The 23327-nt window shown below is 43.0% G+C and overlaps 1 long non-coding RNA gene across 1 annotated transcript; it reads left to right on the top strand.

Moving 5' to 3' along the window:
* The first annotated feature begins 22107 nt into the window (after positions 1–22107).
* LOC123412880 lies at positions 22108–22942 on the top strand. Its single transcript, XR_006613622.1, has 3 exons — positions 22108–22600; positions 22681–22741; positions 22850–22942. It is a non-coding gene; the product is annotated as an uncharacterized LOC123412880 (long non-coding RNA).
* The last annotated feature ends 385 nt before the right edge of the window (positions 22943–23327 follow it).

The raw sequence follows: 23327 nt of genomic DNA on the forward strand, positions 1-23327 counted from the left end.
CTATCCTGTACTACGACTAAGAGCACTTTTGAACAAGTTCGAGAAAGCATACACGAGTCCACTAACACCACAACAAAACACTACCATGGATTCTTTCCCGTCTTCCTACGAGAATGTCGTCCACGGCACTCACATTTGTGTTGATACTTTTATGAGTATCCATTAAAGTTATCTATGAACAACATATGTTTCCAAGTAGTCCATATCCGAGGACGCGGCTATTTGAACAGGTCATAACCCTGCAGGAGTGTACTTCTTCACACACGCTCTCACCACTTATCGCCATGTGCACATCATGCACCTCGGCAACTTTCAAGCGGAAGCCTAGTGAGGGAGTCGGCTACGATCGTTAACCACACAAGCACCTAGTCCAGGTTTATCGCCTATTTGAGACTGATCCTGCACGGAAGTCCGGTCGAAGTTTCCGCTATGGCCTCAAACAATGTGCACAGGGTTCCCAAGCCCACCGCTCGGGTGCTACTTGGTACACCATGCCACGTGCCTGCCGCATCATAGCCCACCCCTAAGGTCAGCGCTATGCATGGCCCCCGTCATAATCTACAAACGCCAAAATACTTGCAACTCCTGGACAGAGTATTAGGCATTTAATAAGCTGAGAGGGTCAATTAAGTATCACAGCGTGTAGGAGTAGCTAGTCTTGGATCACATACACGGAACTCAGTTCCTAAGAGCGCTTCCAATTAGATAACCCGCCATGTACTCCTACACAACCTCTCATCAATACCTTTACCAAATCATATTCCACCTTTAATTCTGGTCACCAAAACACATGCATCTAACTCTGGTTCATCACCGAGATGAATCAGACCTGACACAACTCTAAGAATAGCAAGCATAGCAGAGTAAAAGCACATCATGGCTCAAGCATCTACTAGGTATGCTAGGTTGCCTGGTTTAGCTATTTACTGTGGGAATCATGGGTCATGCAGGGGAATGGGTTCAACTATCGAAACAAGTAACAATTGAAACGTTGTGTCCTAATGCAATAAATGAGAGTAGGAGCGACAGCATGGGATTGTATCAGAATGTTCAAAAGGGGTGCTTGCATTGCTGATCAACAGTCAAAAACTCTCCTTCATTTGGATACTCGTAGGTATCCTCCGGAGCAGAGCCTACCGCAATACAAAAAGTAACAATCAATACATAGCAAGTGCAACAATATGATGCATGATCATGGCATGACAATATGAGTTGGATGACATGATGCAACTAGCATTAGGTTTAAATGAAGCTGGTTTGAACCTAGGGTTTAAATTCAAACTCCGCATATGCTATTTCAAATACCATTTAATTGATTTGACCTGATCAACACATATAACTTGCTCTAACATGCATGATAATAGCACCAATGGATTCTTTGGATTCTTTGATGATTTTTCATATATATAACTTATATCCATCTGAGTTACAGATTAATTTCTATGATTTTTCAAAGTTTTAGCTATTTTTTAGAACTTTCCTGGATTCTTTTAACAGCAGAAAATGAATTGATGCATCAGCACTGCATCAGCGTGACATCAGCAGGTCAGCTGACCATTGTGAGGTCAAACCTGACCAGTGGGGTCCACTAGTGAGTGACCCTAGGCTACTTAGTGACACTGGCAGGTGGGGCCCGCCTTTCATTCACTATGGGTTAATTCTCGAGTTCACTCGGAGTTTGACCCTCGCCAGGGCCGAGTGTTAGTGGTAGTTAGGTGATTAAACTAGTTGGGTTAGCTTCTAAAGACGGCCAAGTTAAGGCGTCGTCGGAGTCTCGCCGGCGGTGACCAAATTGACGGTGGCACCTCGCCAGAATCGCGCTACACGCGACGGATGGTCGCTCGGGGACCAACACAAGGCATCCCACCCTCGACCACATCCATCCATGTGGTCAGGTGGCTGTGAGAGTGCCAGAATCTTTGCCGGCGTCAAGGTGTGCGGCTGCCGGTGATCGGGCGTCGTCGGGAATGATAGCACAGCACGCAAACGAGCCCTAGCTAAGCTCCTACATCACCTACACAATCTCACAAAACTAACGGTTGCACGAGAAGGGCCAGAGGAGCACCGGAGTGACGCCGGCGACGAGCTCGCACGGCGGAGCTCCTCGGACCTCGGAGCAATCCATGGCTACGGTGCAAAATTGGCCATGGGAAGGGGGGACGTGATCCTGTCTCATGGCGGTTCCAGGGGCATCGAAAGCGGTCTCTGGGACGACCTGGTTCAATGGTGAGTGGTGGTTCCTTGCCGGCGTCTGAAAGTTGAACAAGATCTCGGGGTCAATGTTGTCGAGCTCCTCGCGATGCGTGGCGCGACGAGGGCGTACAGCAGGTCGAGGCAAAGCTCGGGGCTAGGGAGCAGGCGAGGGGGAGGCACTGGCTAGTCGGGTGACGGTGGCGAGCTCGAGTAGAGGGAGGCCATGGCGAGCCGAGGGGAGGGGGAGAGAAGGGGTGAATGGGAGATGGGATCGATCCAAACGACAGTGGGAATATCTATCCCCCGCTGGCTCGGGGGAGCTAGGCAGGCTGGTGGCGTGGCGCCCTAGCCGATCACGCTGCCCTCCTTCGCCTCTGCCTTGTTGCAAAGGTGAGGGACGACTGGCATCTGGGCCAGGTGGGCCTGCCAACTGCTGGGCTCACATGAGTTTTCTTCCTCTTTCTTTTTTTAATTTTGTTTTGTTTTCAAATTCTGGCTTTATGTTTTGTTTATTTGGCCAAAACCCCTATTGTGAAAAACTCTGAAACTAATAATGGGATATAACCTGAATATTTACATGCTCCACAATATTTTTCAGCATTTTGAGACAAGTAAAATAATTATAGTCATTTATTTTGTGATTTACACCAACTTTTGTGGATTATTTAAATTTCCACAATTATTGTGAAAGTAAAATGCACCTCTGATATGTTGTTGCCAGCATTTATCACACAGGGTGAAAAAAATTTAAGGCCATTTTGGATTCATTGAAAATCACAAGTTTTTGGATTTGTTTATCAAATGAAGTGCTAGGGTTTGTTAGTCCCCATTTCAAGTTTAATAGAAATTTAAACATGATGCATCACTCTAGTTAGCTCAACACAATATAGTAACTAGGGATGTGACAACTCACCCTCACTCAAAAGAATCTCGTCCCGAGATCTAGAAGTCGTCGGGAAGAGCGTGGGGTACTCTAGTCGGAGATGGTCCTCCCTTTTAGAATGATTTGACCAATGAACCTTGAGAAACTTGATGTTTCGACCTCGATTGGTACCCTCATCTTGATCAAGCATACGAATAGGGTATTCTCGATATGAAAGTTTATCCTGGAGATCAAGCGTTTCGTGGTCCACTTTGCAAATAGGACCCGAGAAGCAAAGCGTGAGTTGCGAGACGTGGAAAACATCATGAACTTTCCAAAGATGCGGCGGTAGTTCCAACTAGTAGGCAACCTCTCCTTATTTGGCAAGAATGCGAAAAGTACCAATGTAATGAGGAGCCAACTTGCCCTTGATACCGAATCGATGGGTACCCTTCTGAGGTGTAACCCGAAGGTAAGCCTTCTCGTCAACTTCATAGGTCACAGCCTTATGATTGCGGTCATATTGCCTCTTTTGATGAGATTGGGCTGTTTTCAACTTTTCACGAATAATGTGAACTTGCTCTTCTACCTCCTGAATCATATCCAGACCAAAGAGTTGCCTCTCTCTAGTTTTGTACCAATTAAGAGGTGTTCGACACCTTCGTCCATAGAGAACTTCAAAAGGAGCCATGTCCAAGCTTGACTGATAACTATTGTTATAAGCAAATTCGGCAAACGGAAAATATTTCTCCCAATTCATGCCAAAAGAGATAACACAAGTTGTGAGCATGTCTTCCAAGATTTGATTTACTCATTCTACTTGACCAATTGACTGCGGATGGAAAACAGTGCTAAAGGAGAGATGAGTCCCCATAGCATTTTGGAAGCTTTCCCAGAAACGAGAAGTAAAGATACTTCCATGATCTGAGTTAATCTCCAAAGGAATACCATGAAGAGACACTATTCAGGAAATATATAACTCCATTAGCTGGTTGGCAGTTATCCTCTCTCGCACGGGAAGGAAATGAGCCACTTTGGAAAGACGGCCAATGACCACAAGATAGCATTATTCCCATTCTTGGTCCTAGGAAATCCGATGATGAAATCCATACTGACTTTATCCCATTTCCATTCAGGAATAGCTAAAGTTTGAAGGGTCCCACCAGACCTTTGATGTTCTGCTTTAACACGACGACAAACATCGCAGTTAGCAACGAACTCAGCAATTTCTCTCTCCATCCTAGTCCACCAGAACCTCTGGCGTAGGTCCTGATACATATTGGTACTACCAGGACGAATTGTGAGAGGAGATTCATGAGCCTCCTTAAGGATCAACTATCGTAGACGTTTGCTCTTAGGAACCACCAAACGGTTCTGGAAGAACACAACACTCTGATCATCCATGGAGAAATCTTTAGCATTTCCGCTACTGACGTTCTCCTTGATTCGGGATATACCCTTATCATAACTCTGGACAGCTACGATTTGATCCCTAAGAGTAGGTTTCGCCACCAAGGTAGAAAGGAATCCTTGAGGAACAATGTGAAGGTTTAGCTTCTGAAACTCCTCGTGGAGAAGTGTTTGACTTTGCTGTGACATTATATTGTTACAATAAGACTTACGAATTAGTGCAATAGCCATGACATTGGCTTTCCCCATGGTCTAAGTTATCCCTAAGTCGTAATATGTAAGCAACTCAACCCACTGTCTTTGCCTGAGATTCAAATCCGGTTGGGTGAAGATATATTTTAGACCTTTGTGATCAGTCTAAATTTCGCAACGATTACGAGAAGGTAATGTCGCTAGGTTTTTAGTGCATGGACTACAACTCCAAGCTCCAGATCATGTGTTGGATAATTATCCTCCTGTGGACGCAACTGTTGAGATGCGTATGGAACCACATGACGATCCTGCATGAGAATGCAGCATAATCCTTGTCGTGAGGCGTCACAGTAGATAAAAAAGTCCTTAGAAAAATCTCGTGGCACCAATACGGGGGTAGAAGCCAGGCGTCTTTGCAGTTCCAGAAAAATGTGTTCGCATTGTGGGGTCCACTCTAACTTTTTATCTTTCTTGAGGAGTTCAGTTAGAGGCTTTGCAACCTTGGAGAAGTTCTCAACAAAGCAGCGACAATAGCTTGCTAGACCAAGAAAACTCCTAACTTTCTTAACTGAATCAGGTTGAGTTCAATCAAGGACAGCTTGAACTCTCTCGGGGTTGACAACAATACCCTTACCATAGATTACGTGGCCTAGATAGGTCACTTCCGGCAACCAGAATTCACATACAGAGAATTTGGCATAAAGGCGGTGCTCTCAAAATTTCATCAATACCAGCCTTAGATGCTCAGCAGGTTCTTGTTCGTTCTTCGAGTTAATGAGTATATCATCAAGGTAAACCACGATGAATTTTATCCAAGTACTCCATGAAGATCGAATTCATCAAGCGAGAGAAGGTGGTTGGGGCATTGCTTAAACTTAAGGACATGATGGTGTACTCGTATTGTTCACAACGAGTGACAAAGGCTGTTTTTGGAATGCTCCCATTCTTGATTTTGATTAGATGGTAGCCCAACCTCAAATACATTTTGGAAAAGATTGAGGATCCAGCGATCTGATCATATAGGTCGTTGATCTTGGGGAGAGGATACTTGTTATTTATGGTGACCAGGTTGACTGGTCGATAATCTACAACCATCCAATTCGTTCAATCCTTCTTGACAAACTCTACATCTCTGTCAGGGGGAATACGTGGCAGTTCTTCTGCAAAGACATCCGGAAAGTCATGGACTACCGGAATATGTTCAAGCTCTCGAAGAGGACTAACATTGAGAGAATAAAGTTGGCACTTGGAAACTCGAGTTGAGACATTAGCTATCTCACTCGATGGATGTGTAAGTTGAACATTCCTAGTGTGAGTATCAATCTTGGCATAATGAGCTGACAACCAATCCATACCCAAGATCATATTGATATCTGAAGACTTAAGGGTTATCAAAGAAGCTAGGAAAACTAGCCTGTCCACAAGAATTTCATTGTCATGGCTCACTCTAAAAATTTGCCATTTGGATCCAGGAGTCTGAACTACTAATGGAGTGGGCATATCACAAAATGACATGTTGTGCAACTATGCATAACTTTCAGAAATGAATGAATGGGATGTCCCAATATCAAAAAAACAGATGTTGGATGACAATTGACAAGGAGCATACCCACAATGACGTCAGGATCATGAGAAGATTCTTCGGTTGAGACGTGATTCACATGCCCACGTGCAGGGATTGGCTTCACATAGAATGCTTTGCTTGGTTTGCAATAGCCAGCAGACTTCCTATATTGGTTGGAAGTATTGTTCTGCAGGCACTCACAAGAGTAGTGACCTCGCTCTCCACACTTGTAATAGATCACTAGGTTGGTACGTGGTGCAGCATTGGCAGATGAACCACCATAGGTCTTGGCTGGAGGGTTGGTGTGAGTTGGACGAGGCGCCTCATAGGATGGCCTTGTAGTATACCTTGACGGCAGAGCAGAGTTCGGAACCCACACCCAGCACTTTTGAGATCCAAAGTCGGATGAGGAGCTGAAGTCATGAGAGTGCTTCTTGGTTGCTTCGTAAACAGTATGGCCGGTCTCAGCATTGATGGCTTTGTTGACAAGATCCTGGAAACTGGCACACTCATGCATACGCAAGTCACGACAGAGATCAAGGCTTACTCCCTTGTAGAACCTTGCTTGCTTCTTGGCGTCAGTGGACACCTCTTCAGGTGCATAGCGGGCGAGGTTTCCAAACTCGATGTTGTAAGCAACAATGGTTAACTTTCCCTGGGTGAAAGCACAAAAATCCTCCCTTTTATGGTCCATCGAACCTTTTGGAATGTGGTCAGTGCGGAAGGCTTCACTAAAATCAGCCCACATGGCTTCTGGGCCAGCAGGAGGCATGACATCATAATTCTCTCACCACAGGTTGGCGGGTCCTTCAATGAAATATGCAGCAAAGGTCACCTTGTCAGCTTCAGGTACATTAGCAGAGTGGATCTTGCGAGCCATGCTAGATACCCAGTCGTCCGCATCGAGAGGATCAACGGAGTGGTGAAACTTTAGCGGATACAACTTCACAAAGTCATTCAGAGATACTGAATCATTGTGCTACTCATGTGCCATATTTTTCTCAATACGCTCCAACAAACGGTTGGTCTCTCTCTTGTTCCTTTCTGCCTCAAGCATCAATTCCGCCAAAGATGGCGGGTAAGGCAGATTCTCCTGTTTTGCTTGGCTGCCCTCGCCCTGCTCATGAGGAGGAGGAGGGTTGTTCCTACTGAACACCATCCTGACAAACAAAACTCACAGCTTAGACAAGGAAGACATCAACTCTATCAAAGGAGTTAAGGAATGCACTCAACAATATGGAATGCAGGGATAAACATCCGAACAACATGGTAACAAGCAAACTGCCATATATACACCATGGTTCACACAGACCATAATATAGTTCAGTACAAGCCTAAGTTGACGATCAAACTATAGAAAAGATGATAGAACTCCTTAGAGGCATTCCAAGCTTCCTATACATTATTTAACTATGCTTCCGGAACTCAACACATGCCTCAGTCATATTCCACAAGACATGTTGGACTGTGGCAAATACAACTGCTACAAAGCTACTACAATCACTCAAGAACTCAAGCATCTGCGTAAAACATCTCATACAGGTTTCCCATGTGACCTGGGAGCTGAACCTGAGGGTCTGGAAACAACCTATCCTGAGATCCTTGGGATCCATAAGGACACGGATGTGTCCTAGGTCCCCTAGCTGGTGGCAACAGAGGTCCACGAAGAGGAGTGAAACCTCCGACATCGGGCGAGTCTACACGAGCTGGAAGATGAGTCTGTGATACGTCTCCAACGTATCTATAATTTTTGATTGCTCTATGCTGTCATATTATCATTCTTGGATGTTTTATAATCATTTTATAGCAACTTATATCATTTTTGGGACTAACCTATTAACATAGTTCCTAGTGCGAGTTGCTGTTTTTTGTTGTGTTTTTCCTTCGCAGAAAAAGCATACCACATGAGGTCCAATTGCCATGAAACTTTACGGAGATTTTTTTGTGGACCAGAAGGAAACTTGGGGGCCAAGAATGAGCGGGAACCAAGGCCCAGGGGACCTACTAGACATCACGGCGCGCGAGAGGCCCCTCACGCGGCCTATTGTATAGTGGGCCCCTCTGGAAGCTTCTCCACCGCCTCTGAGCTCTATAAATATCCCAATATTCAAAAAACCCTAGGGGAGTTGACAAAAAAACGTTTCAGCTGTCGCAAGTTCCAAAGCCAGGAAAACCAATCTAGAGCACGTTCCAGAGAGGAACACGATCACGAAGGGGTTCACCATCCTCATTGGTGCTCCTTCGATGATGCGTGAGTAGTTCATATGAGACCTACGGGGCACCTAGATGGCTTTCTCTCTCGTTTTCTTTCTCAATACAATGGTCTCTTGGAGATCCATATGATGTAACTCTTTCTTTTGCGGTGTGTTTCTTTGGATCCGATGAATTGTGAGTTTATGATCAGATCTATGAAAACATATTCATGCTTGATTATTATAGCTTTGTATTTCTTCTCCGATATTTTGTTTTTGTCTGGCCAACTTGATATTTTATCTTGCAATGGGAAGAGATTCTTTCTGATGGGTTCGATCTTGCGGTGCTCAATCTCAATGATAAAAAGACACATGACACACATGTATCGTTGTTATCAAGGATTAAACGATGGGGTCTATTCCTACATGAATAGATCTTACCTAAGGCATGTCATCATTCTTAAGGCATTACTCCATTTCTCCATGAACTCAATACACTCGATGCATGCTGGATAGCGGTCGATGTGTGGAGTAATAGAAGTAGATGCAGGCAGAAGTCGGTCTACTTGTCTTGGACGTGATGCCTATATACATGACCATTGTCTTGAATATCGTCATAATTTTTTGCTTTTCTATCAATTTCCCAACAGTAATTTGTCTACCCATCGCTTGCTATTTTCTCGAGAGAAGCCACTAGTGAAACCTACGGCCCCGGGTCTACTTCGCATCATCTATTTGCAATCTCTACTTTGCTATTTGCTTTTCTACTTTATTTCCTCTTTTGTTTTTAGATATATATTACCAAAAAAACCAAAAATACCTTGTTGTGTTCTATTTGCTATCACTCTTGTTCACATCTATCAATATATCCTTACTTTACCCATGAGGGATTGACAACCCCTCTAAGCGTTGGGCTGCGAGGATTTTCTATTTGTGCACATCTGCTTCTTACATAGTCTTGTGGATCTTCCTACTGGATTGACACCTTGATTTCTTAACTGAGGGAAATACTTGTCATCGTTATGCTACATCACCCTTTACACTTGGAGGGAGACCAACACACATGCGAGGACCGTCAAGATTTCTGGCGCCGTTGCTAGGGAATATCAAGTCAAGATCTATCATGTTCCTACACACAAATCTCATCTCCTTCCAATTACATTATTTTCCATTTGCCTCTCGTTTTCCTCTCCCCCACTTCACAAAAATTTGTCTTTTATTTGCCATCTTTCCCTTGCTGTTTTCTTGCCGGATCTCTTATTTGCTTGTGTTCTTGCTTGTGTAGTCACGATGACTCAAGAAAACACTAAATTGTGTGATTTTTCAATAACCAATAACAATGATTTTATTAGCACTCCTACTGCTCCTCCCGCCACTAGTGCGGAGTCTTATGATATTAATGGCGCTTTGTTGAATCTTTTTATGAAAGAGAAATTTTCTCGTAATCCTAATGAGGATGACGCGTCCCATCTAAACACTTTCATAGAATTGTGTGATATGCAAACTAAGAATGATGTGGGCAGTGATATTGCTAAGCTAAAATTATTTTCATTCTCTTTGCGTGATCATGCTAAAATCTGGTTTTCATTTTTGCCATGATATAGTATTGATTCCTGGAACAAGTGCAAAGATACTTTTATCACAAAGTATTTTCCTTCCGCAAAAAATATTTCCCTTAGAAACCAGATTATGAATTTGAAACAACTTGAGCATGAGCATGTTGCCCAATCTTGGGAAAGGATGAAATTGATGATAAGAAATTGCCCAGCTCATGGTTTGAATTTTTGGATGATCATACAAAATATTTATGCGGGATTGAATTTTGTTTCTAGAAATCTTTTAGATTCCCCTGCAGGTGGTACTTTTATGGAAATTATTTTTAGTGATGCTACTAAATTGCTAGACAATATTATCGCTAATTATTCACAATAGCATACTCAAAGAGCTCCTACTAGTAAAAAGGTTAATTCTATTGAAGAAATTGGTTCTTTGAGTGAAAAAGTTGATGCTCTTATGAAATTGGTTGCTAGTAATCATGCTCCTATTGATCCTAATGATGTGCCTTTGTCTACTTTGATTGAGAAAAATAATGATCCCCTAGATGTGAATTTTGTCTTACGGAACAATTTTAAGAACAATGCTTATAGGAATAATTTTAATACTAGGCCGTATCCTAGAACTTCTACAAATAATTATGGTAATTCCTATGGTAATTATCATAATAATAATGCTAGTATACCCTCTGATCTTGAGAGTAATATTAAGTAATTTATCAATGCGCAAAAGGATTTTAATACCACGATAAAAGAAAAATTGAATAAAATTGATTATATGTTTAGAAACATTGATAGAATTTCGCATGAGGTAGAAATTCTCAAGAATAAAAAAAATCCTAAGGTTGATATTAATGAATCATTTAAAGCTTTATATGTTTCCATAGATGAAAGTAAGAAAAGAACCACTATGCTTAGAGCTAAAAGACAATTTTTAGAAAGATTGTTTCCCGATTGCTTTCATAAAAATGATGAAGAGATTAAAATGATTGGTGTTTCTTCTATTGATTCCCTATTTAATAAGGTTAAAATTAATGATGAAGGAACTTAAGAAGTGTCAACTTTAGCTAGAGGGCGTTCCCATGATTTGGAGGGTGAAAATCTTATTGAAAAAACTGATAAAAGTGGGATTGAAGAGGTAAAAACTTTAGCTAGTGATGCATCCACTATTTTGGATTGCACAAACTTTAATTTTGACAGCTTCTCCTTGATTGAGTGTATTTATATGTTGAAATCTATGATAAATTCACCCAATGCCTATGAACAAAATAAAGCTTTTACTAAACATATTTCGGATGGAGTGATTAAAACTTTGGAAGAAAAGTTAGAACTAGAGATTTCAATTCCTAGAAAATTACATGATGAATGGGAACCCACCATTACGATCAAAATCAAGAATTTTGAGTGCTATGCTTTATGTTATTTGGGTGCTAGTGTTTCCACAATTTTGAAATCTCTTTGTGATGTGCTTGGTCTTACCGATATTGAAGAGTGTTCTCTCAATTTGCAATTGGCAGATTCTACTATTAAAAAACTCTCGGGAGAATTAATCATGTTCTTATTCTTGCAAATAGGAATTATGTGCCCATAGATTTTATTGTTCTTCATATTGAGTGCAATCCGTCATGTCCAAAAATTCTTGGTAGACCGTTCTTGCGTACTATAGGAGCCGTGATTGATATGAAAGAAGGAAATATTAAATTTCAGTTTCCACTAAAAAGGGCATGGAACACTTCCCGAGAACTAAAATTAAATTAACATATGAATCAATCATTATGGCAACCTATGGATCAATCGCTAAGGATGGCATCACTTAAATTTATCCTATATGCCTAGCTAGGGGCGTAAAACGATAGCGCTTGTTGAGAGGCAACCCAATGAATAAAATTTATTTTCATTTTTGTTTTCTGTTCTTGAGTGTTTGCACAATTATGCTACTGTTATAATTGTGTTTTTGGTGTTTTATTTAGTGTTTGTACCAAGCAAAGCCTTCGGGATCATGCGGGGTATTAGTTGCTTTAATCCTGCTGTAAAACAGAAACTTTTGCGTCTAGTAGAAAAATTCCTAAAAATAATAGAAACGTCAAAGGTGTCTGAAATTCTTAAAAAATATTAATATTAAAATTCCCTAAGTTTTCCTAATTTTTTAGAGTTTTTGGAGTTACATAAGTATGAGTAAATTTCGAATCTTTACAGACTGTTCTATTTTTAACAGATTTTATTTTCTTTGTGTTACATGCTTATTTTAATGATTCTATGGTTTATATCGATGGGCATAAGCCATGGTAAAGTTCGAATACAGTAGTTATAATGCAAAAACAAAATTGGAACAGGTTTTAAACAGTACCTATAGTGAAGTTTAGTTTTCTTATACTAATAGATCTCACGGAATTTTGTTGAGTTTTGTGTGATTGAAGTTTTCAGGTTTTGAGTGAGACCACGATGGACGATGGAATAAGGAGTGATAAAAGCCTAAGATTGGGGATGACCATGGCACCCCAAGGCAATATCTAAGGAGTACCAAGCAGCTAAGCTTGGGTATGCCCGAGAAGGCATCCCCTCTTTCTTCTAGAAACCATCGGTAATTTTACTTGGAGTTATATTTTTATTCATCACATATCATGAGTTTTGCTTGGAGCTTCTTGTATCATTTGTTTATTTGCTTTCTTTGCTCGTTAATTTGTCATAATAAACCTTGCTAGATACACCCATTTGAGAGATCTAAATTATGTTATGATTTGTTAGAATCGCTCTTTATGCTTCACTTGAAAAAAATAGCCATGGAATTGCTTAAGTACTTCACATATATATTTTTGAGCACGGTGGTGTTGTTATTTTGAAGAAATTTACTCTCATGCTTCACTTAGATTATTTTGAGAGTTTCTGAAATTTTGAAGAACTCCTCTCTTGCTTCACTTATATAATTTTGAGAGTTGAAAATTTTAAAGAAACTTGTGCTCTCGTGCATTGGCAATTTGCTTTAAATGAAAATAATTTCCAAAGTGATGAATGTCTAGGAAAGATATAATAAAAATTTCATGAAGATGATCGGATATTAAACTTGATTCTTTGCATTAGTTTTGCGATACGAATATAGTAATATGTGAGTTATGGTGATGAGTAATTATGCTCTAGTAAGAATATTTGTGTTATGGTTTGTGATTCCCTATGCATGAAGTCAATAATATGCTATGAAATTACATCCTACTTGTGTTGCATTATCTGGTGTTAGTTATGTTTAATGTTCACTTATGATCATTTTTGTTCCTTGGGTGGGCGCTTATCAATCTATTGCTAGCCTTAACTTGTACTAAGAGGGAATATTGTTTGTGCATCCAAATCCTAAACCCAAAGTTGTGCCAAATGAGTCCACCATACCGAGCTATATGCGGTATTTCAACATTGTTCCAAGTAAATTTACAAGTGCCAACTCTAATATTCAAAATAAAATTTTGTGCCCGTATCGCTCATAAAGCGGCGAGGGGTGGCCAGTATCTTCGATGTTAAATAGGTTATTCCCAAGATGAGTGTTTATTCACTTGTCATTGCATGAGAGTATGGTGGTAATAGGGATGCCCAGTCCCAAAAAGAAAAAAATATGTTGTCAAATAATAAATTCCTTGGAAAGTGTTGGTATGGATGGCACCCGTGGATACGACTAGCCGTGGAATGCGAAAGAATGGTAGAAAATGAATAAACTTTATTTTCAGTTTGGGAACCGACTATAATTTGTTTAGCATGGAGGATATTGGAAACTCTTAGTCGTTCTCGTTGACAGGAAAAGCATGCCACCCTAAAAAAAATTATCTCTAAGTTTTTCACTTTGAGCTATGGCACCTCTACAAATCCCTGCTTTCCTCTCCGAAGGGCCTATCTATTTACTTCATGCAATTTTTATTTTCAAATTTGAGTCTCCATCTTCTCTTATGAAGCACCAACTAAGGAACACTATTATCACACTTGATCATTGCATATAGTTAATATTAGAGTGTGTCGCATGAATGGATCAATGATAGAGCATGATGGGCTAGGGATAACGTTATTTAGCGTTGATATTTTGAAAGACTTGGTTGCTTGTTGATATGCTTGAGTATTGAAATATTCATGTAAAATTATAGACTATTGCTTTGGATCATCTACAAGTCCATATGTCCATCGTTAAACAATAATAATATGATGAACATGAGAGACAACATTCCACAATCAAAAAAAATTCATTTAACTACTCAAAGACGAGCTTGGGGATGGTGATACGTCTCCAACGTATCTATAATTTTTGATTGCTCTATGATGTTATATTATCATTCTTGGATGTTTTATAATAATTTTTGAGGAATTTTATTTTATTTTTTGGGACTAACATATTGACATAGTGCCTAGCGCCACTTGCTGTTTTTTGCTTTTTTCCCTTCGCAGAAAATCCATATCAAATGAGGTCCAATTGCCACGAAACTTTACAAAGATTTTTTTGGACCAGAAGGAAACTTGGGGCCAAGAATGAGCAGCAGCCAAGGCCCAGGGGGGCACTAGACACCACGGCGCGCCAAAGGCCCCTAGCGGGGCCTAGTGTCTAGTGGCGTCCTCTCAAAGATTCTCCACCGCCTGTGAGGTCTATAAATACCCCCATATCCACAAAGCCCTAGGGGAGTCTATGATACGTCTCCAACGTATCTATAATTTTTGATTGCTCTATGTTGTCATATTATCATACTTGGATGTTTTATAATCATTTTATAGCAATTTATATCATTTTTGGGACTAACCTATTGACATAGTGCCTAGTGGCAATTCCTATTTTTTGTTGTTTTTTTCCTTCACACAAAATCCATATCAGATGAGGTCTACTAGACATCACGGTGCGCGAGAGGCCCCTCGCACGGCCTAGTGTCTAGTAGACCCCTCTAGAAGCTTCTCCACCGCCTCTGAGCTCTATAAATATTCCATTATTTAGAAAACCCTAGGGGAGTTGACCAAAAATCGTTTCACCTGCCGCAAGTTCCAAAGCCATGAAAACCAATCTAGAACCCGTTTTGAAGAGGAACACGATCACGGAGGGGTTCACCATCCTCATTGGTGCTCCTCCAATGATGCGTCAGTAGTTCATATCAGATCTATGGGTCCGTAGACAGTAGCTAGATGGCTTTATCTCTCATTTTGTTTCTCAATACAATGGTCTCTTGGAGATCCATATGTTGTAACTCTTTCTTTTGCGATGTGTTTGTTGGGATCTGATGAATTGTGAGGTTATGGTCAGATCTATGAAAACATATTCATGCTTGATTATTATAGCCTCATATTTCTTCTCCAATATTTGGTTTTTTTCTAGCCAACTTGATCTTTTATCTTGCAATGTGAAGAGGTGCTTTTTGATGGGTTCGATCTTGCGGTGCTCAATCTCAGTGACAGAAAGAGACATGACACGCATGTATCATTTCTATCAAGGATAAAACGATGGAGTCTATTCCTACATGAATAGATCTTGTCTACATCATGTCATAGTTCTTAAGGCATTACTACGTTTATCTATGAACTCAATACACTAGATGCATGCTCGATAGCGGTCGATGTGTGGAGTAATAGAAGTAGATGCAGGCAGAAGTCGGTCTACTTATCTTCGACATGATGGCAATATACATGATCATTGTCTTGAATATCATCATAATTATTTTCTTTTCTATCAATTTACCAACAGTAATTTGTCTATCCACCGCTTGCTATTTTGTTGAGAGAATCCACTAGTGAAACCTATTTGCAATCTCTACTTTGCTATTTGCTTTTCTACTAAATTTGCTCTTTTGTTTTGAGAGATATATTATCAAAAAACCCAAAAATACATTGTTGCGTTCTATTTGCTATCACTCTTATTTGCATCTATCAATCCATCCTTACTTTACCCGCGAGGGATTGACAACACCTCTACGCGTTGGGTTGCGAGGATTTGTTATTTGCGTGTCGGTGTTGCTTACATAGTCTTGTGGATCTTCCTACTGGATTGATACCTTGGTTTCTTAACTGAGGGAAATACTTGTCATCGCTGTGCTACATCACCCTTTAAGCCTGGAGGGAGACCAACGCACCTGCAAGGACCGTCAGTCTGCAATGGGTTCAACATCTCCATATCTCCATAGCATGTCTCGACGACAGGTGCTAGCTGCGTCAGTGGTGTCAAAAGACGAGCACGGGTTGCATAAAGCTCCAAATGAAGTGCTCATATATCACGGTCTCTGTTCTCCAACATCTGAGAAGTAACCTGTAATATCGGATCCTCCTGAGAAGAATCATAGTAGACTCCACTAAGATATCTTTCTTCTCCTAGCAGAGATGCTGGAATATAACAAAACTCTATGTTCTGCAGCAATCCATGGTTGGCTCTCATAATGGTCATCATCAAATAAGCGGCATCCTGAACCGCCATGTCGATGGTAACCCTCAATCCAAATGAACAATGAAGCGGCTCCGCAGCTCGAGCGTACTATGGATATATCCTAACAGTATAAAGGTACTAGCTCTCGTTGAAATCACGGTACTGCTCTTCCACTGTGTGCTAGGGGTACCTGTGGTAACCAGTCTCCAACATGACTCTGACCAGCATAGCCGTGTGACCTGGTACATCAATCCACCTCGTCAGTCAGACCACATGACAGGAGGAATGGGGAGGCATCTGAAACAGAGGATAATGCAAATGCATTAGAGCTCCTAACAAAAATCGGGCAGCATAATGGCTGAAAATGCTCAAAAAATAATTTTGAGACATCCTGCAAAGATTGGATAGCATAACCACTCAACTTTACAGTTTCAAGGTTCTATGGCCAACTAATTTTTCACACAGAGAGATACATGAAAACTGGAGTTGACTCTCAAGCAATTTTTCCTACAAGTCTACGGAGTAGTAACACGTGATCCTGAGAGATAGATAAGAAGCCTAGTTCTTAATCCCCGTAGACAAGATGAGGGTGACTTAGAATAGAATGACTCGAGAAGAGAGGTAAAAAGAGCATATCATTCCCTTCCATAATCAATTCCCTTACATAACTAAACCATTTCTAGACTCGACTTAGACTAGTTTGGCTTGGTAATCCTACAGTAGGTTAAGCTCTGATACCAACGCTGTCGGGACCCCAATCCTAAGCCATAAGAATCTAGCATGTAACATATCACATCACTTTGCAGCCTCACACACGCTTATCCCCATGGCTGCCACCTTACCTTGGTCGTGACCGTTTGCGTGTTTTGACTCACGTATGTGAACATGTCGCTAGCATTCAAATGATAGAGAACCCGGGTCAAAATGACTATTTATAAACCCAAGTGGCACATCCGTATAGGGACAATCATATGTAACCGAGCAATGCAGGTGTCGGTCAACAACTGCGTGTAGACGATTCATAGCAAGCTACAGGGAACCATTACACCGTGAGACATTACTGGCATCAACTATGTGTAGACGAGTCATAGCAGGCTACATGGACTCCATTACACAGTGTGACATTTCCTCGAGTGGACAGACACAGCAGCAAATAAGGATACATGTCGGTCAATCAATGTGTCCGAAGCAGTAGCAAACTACCAAGGCTCAGTGGAAGCACAAAGAGGCATTTCCCTATAAAGAGTACTACTAAAGGCACACAACTAGATGTCGAATCCCATACATACCCTTGCACGTCATACATACGCATAACATTCCTGATATGCATAGATACAACAATGGCATCACAACATAACCATACAACATCACAATATTTATTTAGAAGGCTCAGAAGAGCCTTGCATAATATGTTCATACATTTAGGGGTCTCATGACTCGGCACACAAGTCATACAAACAAGTTTTACAAATCAAACGGAAGCGAAAAGTTGTTTGAGTACAGACAGGTGAAAACATAAAAGGGCGCACAGCTTGACTATCTACAACCCTTCCCAAGGGTGCCGGACTACACCTGGGATAGTAGCTACTTAGCTTCATCGACATCTAGATAAAACCCACCAGCAGGGTCATGGGTTACCTCTGCAACACTTATTAAGCAAACATGAGTACGAAAGTACTCAGCAAGTCTTTAAATTAGATCTAGCTACTCATGCGTATGTATCAACAAAGGGGGTTGTGGGGTTTCATGCAGCAAGCCAGCTTTGACTCTTGGATATCTTGTACTACGACTAAGAGTACTTTTGAACAAGTTTGATAAAGCATACATGAGTCCACTAACACCACAACAAAACACTACCATGGATTCTTTCCCATTTTCCTACGAGAATGCCATCAACGGTACTCACACTTGTCTTGATACTTTTATGAGTAACCATTAAAGTTATCTACGAACAACATATGTTTCCAAGTAGTCCATATCCGAGGACACGACTATTCAAACATATCATAACCCTGCACGGGTGTAATTCTTCACACACGCCCTCGCCAGTTATCTCCATGTGCCCATCATGCACCTAGGCAACCTTCAACTGGGACCTAGCGAGGGAGTCGGCCACGACCGTTGACCACACAAGCACCTAGTCCAGGTTTATCGCCTATTGGAGACTGATCCCGCATGGAAGTCCGACCAAAGTTACCGCTACGGCCTCAAACAATGTGCTCAGGGTACCCAAGCCAACCATTCTGGTGCCACTTGGTACACCATGCCACGTGCCTACCGTGTCATAGCCCACCCCTAAGGTCAGCGCTATGCACGGCCCCAGCATAAGCTACAAACACCAGAAACTACTTGCAACTCCTAGACAAAGTACTAGTCATTTAATAAGCCAAGAGGGTCAATTAAGTATCCCGACATGTGGTAGTAGCTAGTCTTGGATCACATACACAGGACTCGGTTCCTAAGAACGGTTCCAATAAGATAACCCGCCATGTACTCCTACACAGCCTCTCATCGATACCTTTACCAAATCATATTCCACCTTTAACTCTTGTCACCAAAACACATTCATCTCACTCCGGTTCATCACCGAGATGAATCAGACCTAACACAACTCTAAGCATAGCAAGCATAGCAGAGTAAAAGCACATCATGGCTCAAGCATCTACTAGGTATGCTAGGTTGCTTGGTTTAGCTATTTACTATGTCAATGACACGTCATGGAGAGGAATTGGTTCAACTACCGAAACAAGTAATAGTTCAAATATTGTACCTTGCCACATAGAGCTGGAGTGCCTCATCGAGGACAGGCCAACGGGCATCCTCCTCGCAATTGGACTCCTTGAGGGAATTCTGGTAGGCCTCAACAATCCATCCAAGTACACCACCTCGACCTCCTCGGCCTCTTGAGACACCACCGATGGTGGCGGTGCAAAGTCAGGGTCGATCTAGGTGGCCCCCTAGTGGTGCACGTCGTGCTTGGTGGTGGACCAAACGTCCTAGTTGGGGAAGTCTCGCACGTACACAGGGTCGTGGCATTGCTCCGATGTGAGGAGAGGATGCCACTTACGGGTCTCCTCTGTGTGTTCCTGCTTGGACTGTGGCAACGGTTGGCCCCGGAATATGGTGTCCAGGTGCTAGCCGTGCAGGAGATTGACATCTGGCCATGGAAGTGGCACGCAGAACTCCAAGTGGTACTGCGTGCCGGTGCACCGAGATGTATTATATGTCCCATTGTGGGTGAGCCTGGTTGTTGGTATAAAAACAGGCAGACCTTGGGGTAGGGTGTCCCGAGTTGTGGATCTGAGATGGATGGTAACGGGAACAGGGAGATGATGTTTTACCCAGGTTCAGGCCCTCTTGATGGAGGTAAATCCCTACGTGTTGCTCTTGTTTATATCAATGAACAAGTATCGAGTACATAATTGATCAACCTTGAGATCGTGTGATGGTTCCTAACCCTAGATCTAGGTGAGTAATGTTGTGTTCGAGTCCCCTCTACGGGCTAAAACCCTATGGCTCGTATACACGCCACATAGTTATCTAGGGTTACAAGGTTTGTATCGGGGAAAGCGGTGTCAGGAGGATCCTTGGAGTATACGTTAAGTCTTCGGTAGATGTAGTCCCGTTCATGCCTCATCGTGTAGTTTATGGAGTCCGTCTTGAGAGGGCGGAGGGGCCCTCGGCCGATCCGAGGAGTATGGGCCGACTGGGTTAGAACACCATCAGTAGCCCCAAAACTGGTATTCTATGCCGAGGAAAATTCCTTTGATGATTATATCTTCGGTCCCGAAGGCCTTGTCTTGAAAAACGAGTTCCCATGCACAATTTTAAAATGCCCGAACTCTCGAACGAAACATTGTCTTATAATAAGACAAAACCAAATGCATCCTCTCTCCTAGGAGGTGAGATAGCTTAGCCTCGAAGGCCATCCGCATAGGTACGAATAGTGATACTTAACCTGACAACTTTATCAAAGTGGCACATCCCATGACAGGTCGAGCGGTCCCTTCCTTCCTCAAATTGCGGCCTGAGGCACCCCTTTTACTCGTACGTCCCATCGAGGTCGAGATCGTGCTTGTTTTATTAGGGATGTCATTAAGATTTCCTTTCCCCCCATAGGCATAATTGTATCTTTGTGGAGGTGGCATTTTTATCGGCACGGTAAGAGGGACTCTTGGCCTCTCAGCAACCTATAAGAGTGTAAAGATAAAAATGCAAGAAACAACGCTCTCATATCCTCATCCGCCTACTGCTTCATCGAGCCCCATCGCCCGGATCCAGTGTCACGTCTTTTTCTCTAGTGAAATCCATTCTCCCCCTCCAGCCATGGCCGATACACTCCAAGGGCACTGGGTGGTTCCTCCATTATAGATGGAACCATCTAGGAGCTATGTGATGCCGTGTACCTCTCCAAGGAGATTGGCGCCCGTTCTCCCAGCGCTAATCAACAAGTGCCCGCTCCCAATGCATGGGAACGAGTAGTCTTCGTTCTCCACCTCATCTCAGGCCTGGGCTTCCCACTGCACCCCTCCGTACACGGGATAATATTCTATTATGGGCTTGATTTCCACCACATGGCCCCAAGTTCCATCCTCCACCTCGCCTCTTTCATCACAGTTTGCTAAGCTTTCCTTCACTATGAGCCGCACTTCGGTGTCTTGACGAAAACCTTTGGGATCAAGCCGAAATCCAGCGGGCCTAATCTGGCGGGGTGTGGTGAGGCTATGGTTAGTAAAAACCAAAATGTCGATTGGTTCAAGGGTACCTTCATCAATATGGTGAAGGAGTGGCAGCACGAGTGGTTTTATATCACCGCGACGCTTGCCCCAAGCCAAGTTAAGTTCCCTGCCTTTTCGGCTGGACCTCCTCGCAAGCTCAAGTCCTGGACGAAGAAGTGCATCGTCTGGGGGAACGCCAGCGAGGTGAAGGCTCTCGTCGGGAGGATCTAGTCGGGTCCCTTGAGAAGGACCTCGGGCTGCTTGACGTGGTCAACATCATGCTCAACCCTAGGATACTCCCACATGGGAAAAGCCGATGTGGGCATGTTGTCCCGAGGAAATGGGACCATATAGCCACTTCTTGCACACCAATCCCTCCGGAATGTGGACATGCCTATTTGAGGTAGGCGAGGATGACATCCCCAAGGATGGATAATACCGCGGCTTCGAAGCCAGCTACGAAGCCCCACCAGTAAGTATTCTAACATACACGTGTTCGTATTCTTTCTTCCACTCATGGTGATTCCGATTCTAAATGAATCATTTTGCTTTGGTATGTACAGAATTAGTCAGCCAAAATGTTGGCCATGCAATACTCGGCCCCATTGCCTGAGGGGGGAGAACTCCTCAACTCATAGTGCTCCTGGTCGAGGAGCCTCACGTGGTATCCCCCAAGAAGACAAAGCCCCAGGGGGCGGGTAGGTTTTCGGAAACGGGAATCCTTGGTTTCTCGGTCCGTTGAGACCCACACCTATGTCATCCACAAATACGCGGAGGAAGGTGATCCTTCCCTTAAAGGGAAAAGGGTGGCGCTAGCGGACACTGAGGTCGGTGCACGAACAAAAGGCCAGAAGAGGTTAAAGAAAACCTCACTGAGGCCACTACTGGCAAGTCGTCGGGGAAGGTCGTGCTTTTCGATGACTTGGAAGATGATTCCCTTGTTCTGGGGAGGAAGAGACCGGTGCCCTGAAGGTATGCCATTGTTTTTCATGTCTCGTATTCCATTAAGATAGTGTTTGAATAGGAGTAAACTTACGTAAGTGTTTTTCTCACAGTCTTCCAAAGGTGTGCCCGAGCGACTCTTCGAGCGGGTTGCCATCCCCCAGCGGATCTCTAGACCCCTCTCCTCCCTGGCAGCTTGTGACGGACCGGGGGAGGTGACTTCTGCTCTAGGCCCCCAAGATGACACAACAGGGGCTGGAGGGTCAACCGTCATGGTCGAGGCTGAGGCCCCGGTCCCGCCTAGCCAAAGGGACAAGATTCTGAATGCTCACAAGGAACCATTGGACCAATCATTAGTCGAGCCGGGCTCAAGCACCATGGCCGAAGACTCCTCCACCCAATCCCCCGGTGCTGGGATCTGAGGTCATGCCACCTCTAATTCCTGGCTAGAGGAGCTCCAGGACAGGGTAGACCGAAGAGGTAGATGAGACCATGAAGGGCTCCTCCCTCAAGGAAGAACACCATGTCTTGATAGGCACAGTCCTATAGAGCATCCGGTCTGCATGCCGGATTGCACGAGGTCTTCAAGGGCCTCGTTTCCAGCTTCGAGGTATTCTTTTATCCTTTGAGCAAGTAGTTTTATTTTTGAGATGAAAATCCATAAATCTACCCGAGGAAAATTTCTCACAGCCTTTCATACGGCGTCGTCAATGAGTAGACCTGAGACCAAGGCTGGTTTCGAAGATCTGAGGTTGGGATCTAATAGCTTGACAAATAGCCCCCACGATGCTGCCTAAAGCTTTGGTCTGAGGTTGGATTTTTTTACCGTAAGGCTTATGCAAAGAACTCTCCATTGCAGATTTCTACCTCAGCTACACGCTCCATCTCCAAGGAGATAACAGAGATAATTAGAAAGCTTGAGAGGTCCGAGAAGGACCTCGACCTGATGAACCAAAAGTTCGAGCAGTCTCAAAGTATACGAGTAGAACCACATGTTTTCTGAATATTACTTTAAGTTATTATAAGCGTACTTCATGTTGTTATCGAATTAGTGGCTAATGTCGATCTGTTTGAATGACAACAGCGTTGGCCGAGATTGAGCAGCTCAAGGCCGAGCTTAAAGAAGATCGACAAGACGCAGAGCAGCAAAAGGTTGCGTCTGCAAATGCAGAGGAGGCGTGCACTGTCAAGAATGTCGCCCGGGAAAGGGACCAAGCGTGAGTATAGGAGCTCGAAGAGACCCTGAAGGGCATGTACGAAACACGCGACAAACTTCAGGCAAAGGGCACACAAATGAAGGAAGGGCTCAAGAATCTTCAGCTTGCGAACTCCAAACT

Source organism: Hordeum vulgare, chromosome 7H (genome assembly GCF_904849725.1).
Source record: "Hordeum vulgare subsp. vulgare chromosome 7H, MorexV3_pseudomolecules_assembly, whole genome shotgun sequence".
Classification (NCBI taxonomy): Eukaryota; Viridiplantae; Streptophyta; class Magnoliopsida; order Poales; family Poaceae; genus Hordeum; species Hordeum vulgare.